This window comes from Camelus dromedarius, chromosome 5 (assembly GCF_036321535.1).
Source record: "Camelus dromedarius isolate mCamDro1 chromosome 5, mCamDro1.pat, whole genome shotgun sequence".
Taxonomy (NCBI): Eukaryota; Metazoa; Chordata; class Mammalia; order Artiodactyla; family Camelidae; genus Camelus; species Camelus dromedarius.
In genome coordinates, this window is record NC_087440.1 from 16533185 (window position 1) to 16550496 (window position 17312).

Sequence of the window (17312 nt, forward strand, 5' to 3'; positions counted from 1 at the left end):
TATCAGAGGATAGTCAAACCACAGATGCTTCTAGCCAGTCCTGTTCACAGTAGTGCTACACAGCATGAAAAATAACATTATTACCAGCAGAAGTACTGCCCTATCCGGTATTGTCTTATCCGTAACATTCAGTCACTATCCCCATGAACATACTTTTTTGAGCACACATGTAGAGGCGCCTCTTACCTTGGAGGTTTGAATTCTCTTCCTTATTTTTCTTTTTTAGTAAATAAACTAAAAATGAATTTGAGCCATTTGCCAACTTCAGAAAGTCTGACTTTAAAATATCTTTTTCTTTTCAAATATTTGAACTAACAGAGCCACTTTTAATTCCCTACTCCCATCCGCGGCCAAAAATATGTATTCTAGTCTTCAAGGTTTCCTTGTAGATAGCCTTTTCCAAGATTGCTGGTATAGAGAGCAATATTGTGCTCGCTTCGGCAGCACATATACTAAAATTGGAACGATACAGAGAAGATTAGCATGGCCCCTGCGCAAGGATGACACGCAAATTCGTGAAGCGTTCCATATTTAAAAAAAAAAAAAGAGCAATATTATTTTAGCAATAGCTATGTGGCAACAGCTTAATTTCTTCCTGAACTGAATTCTTAAGTCACACAAATCAATCATTTCGCGGCGGTTGCTTTTACAACAAACTATGTATCATAAATGTACGAATCTTAATTTGTATGCCACCTCAGACCTTATGGGACAGGGTTGTAAGGAAGATGATCATGCTGTACTAGCCAGCTCACTTCCTAACTTCCGTTAATCAATTCACGCGTTAGGGAGAATCACCAGCCACCGAAGAACAGACGGCACTGCGGAGGAGTCACAAGCTGTTGACTCAACACTCTTCAGGGAAGGAGGGGTGATGAGCGTTCTTTGGACCCCTGAATTCGAGCAGGAACAGACTTTGTTTATTTAGCAGTCTAGTTCATCTGTTTCCTGATTGCATTCTTATTGTGCAAATGCCAGAGCATATTACAATAGATAAAATGAGGGAAAAAATAAAGTATAATTTAAGTGGGCCAGGAAGGAGTGGGGTGGCAGACGTTTGAATGTTCCCTTGGAATTAATCAGCGGTTCCTAAACCTAAATGCTTTATCTCAGGAACTGAGTTTCTAACTCAAGTTACAGAGGAGAAAATATTAGTTGGCCTGAGAAAGGAAAAACCTTGGTTCAATCAGTTTGTACCCAGATTCCTTTATCATGGGAGAGTTGTGACTGGGGATTCAGAGTCTTGAGAACATGACTGTGACCTAGTTATTCCTGTGCTGCAAGTGCTCATAGGAGGTACTGGCTAGACCTGAAAATAATGAATTAAGAGATTCCAGCTGGGATATGATGAAAGCATTTTTGGGAATCTCTGTATCTTGGCTGGACCACATGGGTTATAACTTGGAGAGGCCTAAACTGGTAGTAGTATACGACAGATTTATAGCCCAATTGATGTTGGGCATCAGAAAAAAAGGCTGAGGTTAAAAAAAATGACTAGAGAATTATGAGCTTTAAAAGACTTGCCATTGGAAGGGAGGCTGAAGAAGGAAAGCATGAATTCCTTGTTTGAAGGGAAATAAAAATAATAAAGATTGATGGGGAGGCGTTGAATGGGAAGCGTAGTAGTTTGTTTTTCACAGCAACCCTCTCCTCCAGACCCCTTATCCACCTCTGCTTCGTTGCTCTCCTTGCCACGTTTTCCACCTAATACGCTGTACTGCTTCTTTATGATCTAGCTCTTCCACTACCGTGTTATGACGACGTGGATTACTGTTTTGCCCCCACCCTCTGCTACTTTGTTGTATCCTTGGCTACCAGAGCGGTGTCTGACACGTAGTACGCTCTCAATGAAAGTTTGTTGAATGAGTGAAAGAATGAGCTAAAAATTCATTTTAGTCTGTCTTTCCTTTATCCGTTCCTTTCTCCTCCCCTTTCTTCTTCTAGCAAGTACTTACTGGGATCTATCAGGCCTCAAAGACCAACAGACAAGATTCCCGCACTCCTGGAATTTACAGTCCACTGGGGCAAATCTAATCCTGTAAACGAGGGAGTCACTATGTAAATGAGGGTGTTCAGGGCGGATTGTAGACCTGTGCACAAGGTGCAATGAGAACCTAGAAACAAGAGCATTTAAATCAGACTGAGAGGGCAAGGGAGATTTTTTTGGGAGTTGAAAATTAAGGATTTATGGAACCTCGAAGGATTTGTAGGAGCCGATAAAGAAAAAAACATAGCCTGGAAGAACAAAACCCTGTTCTCAGGGAAACTGTAGGCAGCTCATTGTGAATGGAGAGATGATACCAGAGCAGATGGAGTTTGGAGGTAAGAAAAATGGAGAGTGATTTGAAAATCATGGGCTTTACAAAGTGTTTCGTGGTGTTTTTCACTGAGTGAGACAAATACACCGAGACTTCATAATACTTCCCACAAATAGGTGAGATCACTCACCATGAGCATCTTACCTTTTTATTTCTCTCTGCTTGCCCCTTCCCAGCGCGATATCCTCGGTGAAGGATTAATAGAGCTCTAGTGCAGGGTTGCCGTTTCACTGAGAGCACATTATTTGAAGTGTGGAGATGTTTGTTTTAGCTTACAAGTAGCTGGTTGCAGGCTGTAGAGTTTATGCTAGGATGATGGCCCTTTCAGCCTAATTTTGTCTTCTGTGATTGTGGGCAGGGGTTATCTTTGAGAGAGTATTCTTGCCTTCCATGTTACTGACACATAAACTGTTTCCAGTCTCCAGTCTGCATTGTTCTCTTCTGGAACCTGTTTGTATGTTCAGCCTCTAGGAATGCCCAGCTGTTGGATAAGGTGGTAGTTTGCTGTTCATTTGATCTAATATAACCTCCAAATTTTAGTAGTTTTATTATCAATACCTTTATATACGATGGGTTTGTCATCCATATTTTTTCATTTAAATTGATATTTAAGATTAACTGAACAAAGCAAAGAGATTTGCATAAAATCAGGTGCTATTTTCTGTCCTGCTTGAGTTTCCAAGTGGGAGACTCTTAATTGTCCTGCTCTCATGTCATCTGCAAGCCGCTGCATCCTCTTGGCCTTTCCCATGTTCTTAATCATTTTAACATTCCTTGGACTATTTTCTAGCTCATTAAATACATATTTGTCTTTTTTGTAATGACAAGAAGAATGGGAGGTGCTCAGGTTGTTGATGTATCTGTACATGGTGCCTGCACAAAGCAGGGGCTTAGCATACATTTATTGAATGGGCAGGTATTAGGTATTTTAAAACATGCATCTGAGCATTAGCAGCTTCCCACTGTCTTCAGGAAAAAGCCTGGACTCCTTTGCAGGAGCCACCAGGCCATTTGCAATCCGGAACTGATAGACCTTTTCATCCTTATCTCTTGCAGTCACACCCAACAATTCACATTATGCAATACCTGGTCACAGCCCTGTGCCTTTACCCTTCTGTCTGACAAATCCTTTCTGACTTGCCAGATGTGAGAGCTGCCTCCTGGCTCTCCTGCAGAAGAATGACTCCTTCAGTATTTCCAGAACAGCTTGTATGCACTTCCATGAGAATGTCCATCTCGTCATTTCACTTTAAGTGCTTATTGCCTCATCTCCGCTGTACACCCAAGACACAGGCTCTGTCTTAACATTTGTGTCTGAGGGTCTAATATTGTGCTTCTGACCATATCGAGGACTCAGCAATGTGTTCTGAATGATTAAGTAGGGGGAGTAGGCCTGTGTCGGGGCCTGAGGATCAGCCAGTCCTGTGGCCCCAACTCCACACCAGGGGGCCCCGAGCCCTGCACTAGGGACAAGCGGACGGGCTGAAGAGGCCCAACCCAGAGCCAGGGCATCTACCGGGAGGGATGACCATTGCCAGCTTCTAGAAAGCCGTGAGGTCCTGGCCTGTCTGTCCAGCTGGCCCTCTTCAGAGAAGAGTCCTTGAATGGTGCTGCCCTTGGTTTCTCGCCAGCAAAGTCTTTCCCGAGAGATCAGGCTCGGTCAGAAGCCTGAAGCCTCCTTCGCAGGGTTTCTTTAGTTGTTTGCCAGGCATCTGGTTAAAGGAAGCATGACAGACTTCAAGGGACTGATGAGAGTCTGCGATCTCCTTGCTGGGCTACAAATCGTAATTGAGAGCCATGTCTCAGGAGTGAAATAGAGATGATTGTCCGTAGAACTATGATTTCACGTTTGCTGAAGCTTATTTAATACCCTGCCCATCCACTTAGCTTTGTAAAAGCCTACCCTTTTATAATAATAGGCATTGTGCTTTCTGTTTTTATTACATAATAAGCCGCATTGTTTAATTTATGATGTATTAGATTCCGTTAGGATATTGGGAGTAATTGTGGGGTTTGGAATGTGTAGGAATGTGATTAGATGTCATTTGTTGGGCCATGTGAGATAAATGGGCTTCATCACACGAGCTACAGATATGAAAGTTCCAGCCCATAACTTGAATTGTGTTGTGTATTCTGAGCCATAATGGTCACATAATTCAGACTCTGTAGCTATAAATGTACATGCAGAAATACAAACTTCCAAAAATTATGTAAGACTATCCCCAAAAATAGATCTCAAAGAAAGATTTCTTTCTTAATTGAAATGCTTTATTAGCTTTCTGTTTTCAGATAATGTTGAGCTTAGCAGACAAGACCTCTCATGATCTGGTCCTTGCCTGCCTCCCCAGCTCCACCCCCAGTGCTCCCTGCCTGCAAGTACCCTTCATTTGGTCGAGGAACCTTGCCCACTTCCTCTCTTTGTCCTGCTGTTTCACACTTAACAGATTTTTTCCAAAACTGGTTGGCTTTGTCTACATTCAATGCCCTTTGACTACTGTTTTTAAATTTTTTTTTTCAAATTTACAAAAGTACAGAGGATAATCGGACAATCGTGTATAAACTCTCCACCTGGAATTAACAAAAGTTAGCATTTTATGTATTTTGCCTCTATATGACGTAAACAAACCATAACCTATCCAAAGAAAGCTGATGTCTTTCTTTTTTCTTTTTTTTTTTCCTTCTGGTTCCTTTGCCTTTTTCTCTCCAGAGGCAAATATTGTCCTGAATTTGTCCTATAATTTTTCATGTCTGTACTTCACTATACAGAAGCGCTCATGGCCATATGTAAATGTGTAGATATTTTGCTGTATACTTTCTCCCCAGATTTTTAAAAGAAGGCTAATTTAGACAACCCAGTGCTACCCCCTTGGCTCTCTTTGATTCCTGGGGTTTGAGGGTTCTTTGTTCTGTTTACTTCCAACAAACAAATTCAATCATTGCTTATTTTTAAAAAAAGTTTTCTAAAATTTCTGGTCTGGTGCTTCTTCAGAGATTTTGTGAAAGTCTTTAGATTTTAAATTTTACTGCAAAGTTGGTTGACCTTTCCTCTTCTAATCCCCCTCCCCCACAAATATCAATATTAATTATACATAATGTCTTTTTTTTTACAGAAATTACTTTTCATTAACTTGGTAGCTGTAGCAGTGAGAAGCTTTCATTTATAATGTTCAGAATGTTTCCCTGAAGCCTTTTTAAAATTTCAGTTCTTTACTTAAAACTACCTAAAAACTACTTTAAAACTACCTAATGTACTAATATAATCACAGTTCATATTTCCTTGATTTTATTTCCTTTTAGTTTTTATTTTTCTTAACATAGTCATTTACTTTGCAATCAGGATATAAATGTAGTTTGTATTACATGTTTATCCACATATAAACTTTAAAAAATATTACATAACCCTGTTTCCACTTTGTTGCACATTTGATCTCTACCTTTAGTTTTTATTTTTTCGTGTTACATAGGCACGCGTAATATCTTTGTACATAGAGCTTCTTCTGTATTTAGAATAGAGTGAAATTATCTGGTCATGATCACGAGCACCTTAAAGCCCTTGATGCAGACTGCCAAGTGTGGTCATGTGTGCTTCTGAGTGTCTGAGTCCTGGTTTCTCCTCATTCTTATCACCATATGAGTTTTTTAAATAGTCAAAAAGAAGATAAATCCTTGCTTATTTCCATCAACAGCCATCAGCTCTTTATAGAATTAAGTTCTTAAATCTTTATCTTATTTACTTTAAATATTTTTCCAGACATTTTTATTTTTTATTGGAGTACAGATATTTTTACTTAATGTTACTTGTGAATCTTTTCCTTCTGATTTCATCTGTGGCTTTGGAGATTACAGATTTTAAATCCTCTTGCTTCCAAAGATTTGATAAATATTTTGATTTATTTTCTTCCAGATTATTTTTATGGTTTGACTTTTTTAGATGTGTTTGATGCTCTAGTCCAGTTTGGATTTGCTGTAAGCTTGAGACAGTACCAAAGTACCATTGTTCTGCCGCGTCTAATTTAAGCCAGTGATATATGTGATGGTGGGACGATACAGTCCAGGATTCAGCTTACATTTCTTTGTACCTGACTTTTATTAGGAGTGTTATTTAAATCAGACTGATGGATGTTACTAAGATGCTGGGCTCACCTTGGACTTCCCATACCCGTGATGCCCTTCTGCAGCTCAGTGGGAGCCTGGCGTTTGCCCCTGAAGGGCGCATTGCTATTGTTTTCTGATTGTCCTCCAAGCTCGTTCATGCTGGTCTTTGGCCTTTCTCTTGGAATGTTGATCTCTGTCGTCCAGCAGACAATTCACACTCAGCATTAGTCAACAGACCATTTTCCTTAGGCTCTGGAAGGTCTAAAACACAGGGTCATTCATCTGCAGACAGGATGCCTTCCAATCACCTTTCTTCTGGGACCTGCTCACCCATCTCCTGCGGCCTGGCCAGCAGAGGCCAGTCTGTCTGGCTTGGGCCAGCACACCCAACGCCAGCTCTCCCTCCTTTGCTGGCGGAAAGCCTTTTTTTTTTTTTTCTAGCTCCCCTGCTGCAGAATAAACAGAAATTCTGTTTATAGCAACAACATTGTTTTTCTGTTTTAAAGGAATAAGTATGGTGCAAGTGATTCAATAACTGATCGAGAACTGACTTTAAAATAAGCCAGACTTTGTGGGTAAAACAGCTTTTGGAACCACCCACTTTAAATGTAGTGAGCCTCCTTTTACCCGAAGTGTTCAACAGAGATGGGAAAACATTTTAAGAAATGGTACAAGGGAGTCAAGCATTTCTGAGGGTAACTTTTTTACTCTAATGTTCTTAAGTTATACTAGCATCTCGCGTCCCACCTCCTTTGTTCTTCTCAAAGTTTTTCCAACATTTATAGTAACAGAGGCCCCAAACAAATTTTTAAGTTCTGGGGTCAGTTTGGAAAAAAAATGAATTTTTAGAAATACAGAAAAATACAATTGGAAAATGGGTTAGTTATCTGCCGCATGTGGTTGGAAATACAGAGCTTACTCATCCAGTAAGTAAGATGCACAAAGAGAGTAGTAAGTCCGTAGAGCTAAGGTTGAACTAGGACATCTAACTGCAGACTTGTGGGGTTTTATATATGGCTCCATCAGGTGACAATATGTGCATCTTCCAGCTGTAAGCTCGAGACCGTACTAAAGTACCATTGTTTTGCTCAATATAAGAATTGATGAGCCAACTCATTTTTTTAAAAACAGCTTTATGAAGGTATAACTTATATACCATAAAATTCACCAAAGTGTAACATTCAATATACTTCAGTAAGTTTAGAGTTATGTACTATCACATAATCCAGTTTTAGAACATTAACATCACCCTCAGAAAGATCCCTTGTGTCTGTTTTCAGAGAGTCCCTGCCCCTAGCCCCAGCAAGCACTAAGCTACTTTATGTCTCTATAGATTTGCCTTTTCTAGACATTTCATACAAATGGGATCTTATAATACATAGTCATATCTGGCTTCTTTATTTTACATAATATTGTAGTATGCATAGCGTGTATCAGTAGCTTGTTCCTTTTTACTGCAGAGTAATGTTCCAGTGTATGATTACACCACATTTTGTTCATCCGTTCACCACAAATGTTGATGGACATTTGGATTATTTTCAGTTTGGGGCTAACAACCCTGCTGTGAACATTCATGTACAAGTCTTTGGTCATATGTGTCAATTTCTCTTGGGTATACACCTAGTTGTGGAATTGCTGAATTATATGCTGAGTTTATGTTTAACTTTTTAAGAAACTGCTCAGTTTTTTCCAAAGTAGCTGGACCATTTTAAACTCCCATTAGCAATATATGAGGATTCTAGTTTCTCCATATCCTCACCGCCACTTGTCTGTCTTTTACATTGTAGCTGTTCTAGTGGGTGTGAAATGGTATCTCACTGTGGTTTTAATGTGTATTTTTCTTATGACTAATGATGTTGAGCATTCTTTCATTTGCTTATTCATATGTCTTATTCGGTGAAATTCCTATTCAGATCTTTTGCCCCTTTAAAAATTGGGTTATTTTTCTGCTTCTTACTGAGTTGTAAGAGTTCCTTATGGTTTTTGATGCAAGTCCTTTATCAGATATTGCAAATATTTTCTCCTAGTGTTACCTGTCTTGTTTTTAATGGTATCTTTTGAAGTATAAAAGTTTTTTATTTTGGCTATGTCTAGTTTATCAGTCTTTTTTTTTTTTTTTTTTTTACAAATTGTGCTTTTGGAATTGTATGTAAGAGCTCCTTGCCTAAACCAAGATCTTATATTTCTCTTTTATGTTTTCTTCTAGCAGTTGTATAGTTTTAATTAGAGTTTATATAAGTCTTTGGTTGATTTTGAATTAAGTTTTGTGACTGGGGTCAGGTACGAGTCATTTTTCCTTTTTGTGTATGTGGATATCCAATTTTCTTGGTACCATTTATTGAAAAAAACTTTTCTTGTTGAATTTCCTGGGCATTTTGGTTGAAAATTAATTGACTATAAATTGGAAGAGTTTATTTCTGGCTTCTCTATTCTATTCCATTCAACTATATTCCTGTCCCTACTCCAGTACCGTAGTCTATTGATTACTGTAGCTTTGTAGTAAGTTTTGAAGTTCTCCAAATTTACTCTTCTTTTCCAAATTGTCTTGACTATTCTAGGTCCTTTGTATTTCCATATATTCCAATTTTAGCTTCAACTTGTCAGTTTCTTCAAAAAAAATCCCTTCGGGATTTTTAAAATACATTTTTATTGAAGTAGAGTCAGTTTACAATGTTGTGTCAATTTCTGGTGTACAGCACAATGCTTCAGTCACATAGGAACATACATATCTCATTTTCATATTCTTTTTCAACATAAGTTACTACAAGATGTTGAATATAGTTCCCTGTGCTATATAGCGTAACTATTGGGATTTTGATAGCAGCCACATTGAATGTATAGATCAGTCTGTGGGAAATGTCTATTAACACTTTGGAATTTTCCATTCCATGAACACAGAATGTCCCTCCACTTATTTAAAGGTTCTTCAGTTACTCTCATAAAGGTTTTGTAGTTTTCAATGTGCAGATTTCACACTTATGTTGTTAAATTTATTTCTATAAATTTTACTATTTTTTATTGTAATTGTGAATGGAATTGTTTTTTAAATTTTATTTTCAGATTGTTCATTTTTAATATATAAATAAAATTTTGCTCTTTTTATACTAATTTTGTATTCTTTAACCTTGCTGAACTTGAATCTTTTGTAGATTCCTTGGATTTCATACATACAAGCTTGTGTTTTCAGCAAATAAAGATAATTTTACTTCTCTCTTTACAAACTATATGTTTTTAATTTCTTTTCTTTGCATTATTGCACTGGCTAGAACCCCCAATACAGTGTTTAAAAGAAGTGGCAGATGGGGACATCCTTGCCTTCTTTCTAATCTTAAAAAGAAAATATTATTTCACCCTTATTTATTATGTTAGCTGTAGGTTGAGGAAGTTCACTCACTTAGATTTTGTTAAGAATTTTATCATGAATAGACATAGGATTTTTATCACATTCTTTCCTTGCATTTATTGAGATGATCATGTGGTTTTTGTTCCTCATTTTATTAATATGGTGTACTATATTTGTTGATTTTCAGATGTTAAGCCAACCTTGCATTCCTGGGATAAACCCTACTTGATCATGGTGGATAATATTTTTTATATGATGTCAGATTCATTTTGCTAGTATTGTGTTGAAGGTTTTTGTCTCTGTTTTTAAGGGATGTTGGTTTGTAGTGTCCTTTTCTTGTGACACTTTTGTCTGGCTTTGGTATCAGGGTAATACTGTCTCATGGAAAAAGTTGTGAAGAGAGCCAAGTGATGCCTTTTTTTAAAATTAGTCTCTGTAGACAGGAGGGAAAGATGGTATAGAACAGTGTTTCTTACTCTTTGTATAGTGACATTCCATTTAAAAATCATTTTCAATCTATTATGAACAATAAAATGAATCACCAGAAAAAATACACAAAAATATAAAAATATAAGATTCATTTCTAAAATAGGTTCAGTTTATATAAAATTACTCTGTCAAATTGATATGAAAGTTTCTAGAGGCTTATAACTTTTTAAAAATTATGATATAATTGACCTAACATTATGTTATTTTCAGGTGTACAACATAATGACTCGATGTTGGTATATTTGTGAAATGATCACCATAATGTCTAGTTAACATCCATCACTAAACATAGTTACAAATTTATTTTTTTATTGTGATGGGAACTTTTAAAATTTACTAGGTGAGCAACTTTCAAAAGGCTTATTACATCTTAATCACTGTACTTACCTCATCACAGACTGGACACAAACAGTTCTTGCAGATTTTGATGAGAACTGACTTTGAGTGGTGCAAGTGTAGACTCATGCTTCTCAAACTATAATGTGTACAGAAATCACCTGGGGATTCTGTTACCATGGATTCTGATTTAGTAGGTCTGGGACAGAGCCTGGGGTTCTGCATTTCTGTCGACCTCCTAGGTAATGCCGATGCTGCTGACCCACAGACCAGACCACACTTTGAGTACCAAGACTACGAGACAGAATGCTGATAATAAAATAAATGTGATATTTTTTGTAACCCTGTCATAAATTGCTTTGGGCATATTTTGGTTTTTGAAGATTGTTGGGTTGTTGCTCAACAGTCACGATTGTCTAGATACCAGTTGTTTTTCTTGGCCTCTAACCTTTCTGGGCCTCCAACTGCTCATCTATAAATTCAGGGCATTGGACTCAGAGATCTCTGAAGTGTCTTCCAGATCTCACAGTCTGTGATTTTAAGCATCTGTGTCAAGGGAGAATTCTGGCTGTATTTGCATTTTCTTTTTATATAAACCTAATAAAACATGAACCCAAAGTCTATATTACAACAGTTCTTAACAAGATGTTAAAAACTAACAGTAAACATGCTTTACTAAATTTTGGATGATACAGAAAGATTAATATCAACATTCAAGGATTTTTCCATGTTGAAGTCTTAAAAAAGTGGGTGGGAGTCTTGTTTAAACTTATAGTAGAAAATCTAATTAAAAAATAATTGACTTGCTGAAACTGTGGAGAGACAAGTAAAATAGGTGTTTATATTATGAAATTCAAGTTGACACAAAATAGCTGAAAGGCTTTCATTTCAGCCAAGTTTTCTGAAATGATCTCATTTTCCTTTATATTTCACTTTATTTACTGAGATACTTGAAACATTTTCCCCCGTTGCTTAAAAGCAAATGAAAAGGGTGGTAAATCAGTGGTAGAAATGTGTTGTCAAAACCTCCAGGGGCTGTATCCTCAGTCTTCAGCACATATTAGTGTGATTCTGCTATTCTTACTACGGATGATTACAGCACACCCTGCAATGAAGGGTGGAGGTACTTGGTCAGCCTCCAAAGAAAGTGACTAATAATTGACCTAATGTACAGAGCACATGAATAACATATTCTTTGGGAAAAAATATGGCTTATGGGGTGTGCGAGAGTTCATATCCCTCTTTCCACTTCTTCCGAAAGATTTAAGATACTCATCTGCTTTATTTAATGTTTAATTCTTCAGTCTCAGATTCAGATCATGCATTAGATGCCACTAAGCAATTCAAGACCAGACTCCTGCCCCCAGGGTTTTCTTAAATTAGTTGTTTAGAATTCTGAAGAGAAATCATATCAGTTTTGTTACATTTACATATGCAGTGGACTCACACAGTACAATGATTTTATTTACTTTTATATACTGTTAAGCGGTTGTTTCCCTTGGTGAAGGGACTTGAAGTCTCCAAAAGATACAGGAGTTTTTCTTCGCTAAGGAGCTTAGTGGAAAGTTAGAATTTTCTTTTTCTTTTTGCATTTAACACATTGAACATCACTTGAATAATACACTTACTGTATTTCTGTTATTCTTGGCTGGTCTGCAAGATATTTTATTTGGTGAATTTCCTTTTATTCATTTAGTAAGAATGGGGTCAGCTCAGCAGACCTTTTTATTTTTAATTGACTGACGCTTTATTATGTTACGGGCTGAGACACATCTATTAATGTTACGAAGGACATGGGATCAAAACATTTTACAGTGGTTCTTTCTGGATGGTGAGATTCATTTTATTTTCTGTTTTCTAATTTTTTTGTATTTTTGGAATACTCTACAAGGGCCATTTTTTTTAATATTAAAAAGACCACTACTATAAAGATTTTAAAAAATCTAGGAATTTCTAACTTGATTTCTCTAGAAAGAGAACTTTTCATATATGTGTTTACTAGAGATGATGCACCTACTATGTGCCAGGCACGTGGTGGGCCTGGGGCGATAAGGCAGGTTAGACTCAGCTGTTATCCAGGATGTGCTCAGGCTCCGGTCATCATCTCACCAAACTGCGGTCAGTGGGGAGCAATAAATGGTACCCCCAATAAATTGTTATTACCTATGAGCTGGTAGTAATTCCTTACCTCTCTCATGAGATTTTGAAGAGGATTAACTGAGACTGTGTATGTAAAGTGCTTGGTCTAGTGGTTGGCACATAGGAAACTGGGGCCATTACTATTGAGCTTTGGACATTCATGGTGATGGGGGAGGTAGCCCAGTTTATGGCTGGACAGCATCGTGAGAAAGTGAGACCGTGCTCCCCAGGCGAAGTCAGTCTCTCGGGCGCCTCCCCATTCCTGCCATTTCTGTTCCCTGCAGCATCCTTTTAAAGACCACTATCTGCACTTTGGGCTGTTCCCTTGGTTTCCTCTAAGCCAAGTTTCAGTTGGATTTTTCTGAGAATGCACCCCTGTTTGTATCATGGAGAGTGAGAAGCTAGGATTTATTTTGTAGTTACACAACTATAGATTGTTATTTCGTAGATCTGTGAGGGCCACCTGGATTTTTGCCTTTAATTAATTAAGTTAGTTTTATATTATTAATAGAAAAATAAGCACTTGAGAAGACAAAGATAGAACTAGAAAAAAAAAATATATGTGCTGGATCATCTAAAGTAGTTCAGATGAAGTCACGGAGTCCAGGAACTTCAATTCAGTTCCCTCCAAAATGTCTTTTCTCTGACCTCACAACAAAGTACACATAAAACCCCACTGGCTTCGTATCACAGAAATGCTTCCCTGTCCCCGCAGATGATTCCAGTAAGTTTGCTCTATTGATCTGGTTGCGAGGGGCACTGTCCAACAGATAATCCCATACAATCAAAAGCCTTCTCGGGGGATCAGGGCGGTGTTGATGTCTGTGTGATGACGAGGATGATGGTTGAGCGGAGTTCGGCTAATCACAGGTTTATTGTTCTACAGTTAAGCAGCCACAGCGTCACTCTCGAGCTTTCTGAATGCCTGCCTCCCATACCAAACATTACAGCCTTCCCCTAAAATTTCCAGACCACCCACTGTAACAATATAGTATATAAAAGGATCCAGATGCTCGGAAAGAGAACGGGTGAAGTGCAGAGCACGCGTGATACCTTCTTGTTTGTCCTTCTCGATTTTGAGCACGGTTTTTACATAGCTGACTCACTAGAGAGATCAAGCTTCATCTTCTTGTCTCCTTTCCAGAGCATTTAAAAAATATATACGTATATATAACAGGATTTAAGTCAACACCCAAAATATGCACGTTGCGATTGTACTTGATTCAAGGGCCTCTGTGCCTTCCCAGCTTTGCACCACTCTTCAGTATCCCCTAGAGGACAGGGAGGAACAGACTGTAGGAGGTACACACAAGTTGAGCTCTAAAGATGGACTGGACACATGGAGGGGAGAGTGGAGAGTATCACATGAGAGAGTGATAACCACAAGGAAAATGTACCAGGTATGTGTGGAGTATCCCTTTGCAAAATGGCTAAATGCAGATAACTTATTCTAGTTTAATGCCTCATTGCTTGCAAGTTTTTTTAAATGCCTCATTTTATACACATCTTGGAATGAGAATGTATTTGGAACTTAGGCCCCTTGGCAGCTTTGCATGGTTTGACTTGTGGTCTACGGCTTTGCAATAGTTTGTTCAAAACATACTTAATAGCTGTGACCCCCTCCCAAACACTCCACTCAGGACAGGTGATTTATAAGAAGGAATATTTTCATATGAGACTCTTTAATTTATTTATACCAACCCCTTTATTTTCTCTCCCCACTTGGTCTAAGGTTGTTTCCCCAGTCCCTCTTTATCATGATACTATATTAAAAATTTTTTAACCTGAAATGATCTCTCTCCCTCTAGAGTGTTAGTGTCAGGAAAGTAGGAGTTGGCTGCCTGTTTCCTGCTATGTCTTCAGTGCCTAAAACAGGGCCTGACATACAGTAGTTCTCAATAAATATCGATGATAAAACTTGGTCCATAAAGGAACTCCAGACAGGATTCTGAGGCAAATATCTTCTTGCTTCATTTTTCATTTGTTCAGTCATTCATTCCTCAAGCATTTATTGAGGACTTGATATTTGCCAGTGACTCTAGTGCGAGTTACTAGAGAAATCTTGCTCTGAAGGAAATGACAAATTGATAAAAACACACCCAACTATAATGCAGTACAACCTCTTCACTAAAGGACAAATTAATACACACTGGGTTTAAAATGTTTCACTACAAATTTTCATTTTTCAAAATATTTATGAAAACAATAAATAAAAAACTTCCCTTCTCCCTTAAATGCTATGGTTAGAGAGATGGTGAGCGCAGGGCTTGTGTGGGCTGCGGTCTCGGCCTGATTCAGCCTGTGGGCCCCCATTTGTAGGGAAGATGCTTTCCCCACACCATGGGCAGAGCTTTTCTGCCCCTGTGCAAGTTGACATGCCAATATTGGAGTGGTGACCAACCAGTGGGCCATCACTGACTGAGTGCCATCTCTAAAAATAGCCGAACTTCAATCCTTGAAAATGAAAATGCTTTGCTTTGAAAAATACGTTTCTGTTTCTAATGAATCCAAGGCTTGGAGTTGTTTAAAGGCACGCACGTTTCCCTTTGCTAATGGCAAAAATCAAAACTTCCATGCCCGCGCATGAAGGGCTGTTCCGTTTAGAATCGCCTGACGTGGACTCAGTTCCGCATTTGTACTATGGTCACCGTTTGGCAAAAGAATCAATTTATGAAGGCAGAGAAAAGCCATGGGTTACTATGTTGCATTCTCTTTCAGAATATGTCAAATTTCTCTGAAGTAGACACATCCCAGGAACCACATGGTCCCTTCGGGACCTGCTGTGCATCAGAGTTGCGTAAGATGTCACAGCATCACAGACGGACCTCTGGAGAGGAACCTTATGACCATTTTACCCAGTTTCTGCCTTTTGTCAAGGATGCTATGAGGGTCCAGTGAACCAAAGTTACTAGCCAGGGATCACACATCTAATTGGTGAGAGTCCAGGCTTGAGTCTCTTCTCCTAACTTCCAGTCTAATGTTTCCCAAAATGTGATCTGCCAACCACGTGCATCCTAATTGCCAGGGTTGCTCAGTAAAAAAATATGACTCCTGTCCCTCAAAAGAATCAGAATTGTTGGAAATCCAATCCAGAAACTTGCATTTTAATAAGCCCCTCAGTTACTTTTATGTACACTAAAATTTGGGCTTAAACTAAAGCAACCTCCTTGCCCAAAACAACTTGCTTTCATATTTTGCTCTGCCGACTGGGTTGACTGTGTCAGCCATTTTAAAAACGAGCTTCAGTGGCCTAAGAACATGACTCTGGTTTGAGAGGTGAAGCCCTTCGTTTAGAGAGAGATTGGTTTTCCGTAGTGTAACAGCAGGAAACTTTTCATTTGAAGGTGGTTGATTCAGTGACTCAATTGGGAATTGTTGGTAAAGTCAAAAAAGATAAATGTGATTCTTTAAAATTTTGAATTGAGGAGGGAGGCTAGAGCTCAGCGGTAGAGTACATGCTTAGCAGGCACGAGGTCCTGGGTTCAATCTCCAGTACTTCTATTAAAAATTTTTTTAATTGAGTCTCATGATGCTCGAGTTGGCATTTAATATATTCACACCTGCTTGTGTTTTCGTAAAAACCTTTATGGATGAATGTTGCGGGCTCTAATAAAGTGCTTACCTGTTTGGTGGGAGGAACTAGGCAGAGGGTAAATAAATGAGAGGGGAAGGAGATTTTTCAGTGAATAATTTATATGCTTCTTGAGTTTTTAACCCTGCGAATGTATTGTCTATGTTGAATTTTAAAATAATATAAAGTTTTAAAGCGTTGGCATTCACTGTAGCAAGGCAGGTGATTGCTCTGACTCTGCCCAGGCTACATGGACACATGCTCTGGAATCTGGAGCTCCCTGTGAGCAGAAGGCAGTGAACATTTCCAAAGGTCAAGGCCAGGAAGGGGAAGACTGCCCATTCAGCTAGTTTTAAGGAAATCACTAATTGGCTTGATAAAGCACCGTGATTGTGCACACATACCCACAGTCCTAAAGTCCTCCCTGACAGAAACCATTCATTACTGGGAATTCAGGTGACCTTGGGCAAATCACTCAACCCTCTTGAGACTTAGTTTTCTGGTCTGCAATAATAATGATGAAAACTCACTCCTTTTCCGGTTTGCCATTATTTTACTTAGCCTTCACAATGACCCTGTGGGGCGGGTAGTATGGTGCCATCTCTGTTGTTCAGATGAGGAAGTTGTGGCCCAGAGAGGTTAGTTGGTTTAGGAGGGGTCACAGAGGTGCGGGGCATCTAATTTCCACTACTGGATTTTTTTCCACTGTGACATGAAATGGCATTGACTGGACAATTTCCAAGGCCCCTCCCAGAATGAAAGTTCTTGAGTATATGAACTATTAGGGTTCAGTCAACTCTGGTTGGAGCCTTTTGGAGAAAGCCAAAAGAAATCGATGCCATGGGTCCTCAATTTTAGGAACTTGCATTGTAGTTATAATATCAGAACATGCTCATAGGAAGAAGACCAAGGAGGACTCACAAATTCAGTCCAACTTATAAATATATAAATTATGTATTAATTCCAATTATTAATTTTATAATTAATATAAATACATAAATTAGAAATAAATGCAAATTAT

At 38.5% G+C, this 17312-nt stretch overlaps 1 protein-coding gene and 1 non-coding gene across 2 annotated transcripts in view; both read left to right on the top strand.

The window, feature by feature from the left end:
- The window catches only part of FBN1 (fibrillin 1), a 239305-nt gene that overhangs the window by 66640 nt on the left and 155353 nt on the right, over positions 1-17312 (top strand). The gene's annotated exons all lie outside the window — the stretch shown is intronic.
- On the top strand, positions 429-535 carry LOC116153776 (U6 spliceosomal RNA). The gene has a single exon (XR_004137654.1). It is a non-coding gene; the product is annotated as a U6 spliceosomal RNA (small nuclear RNA).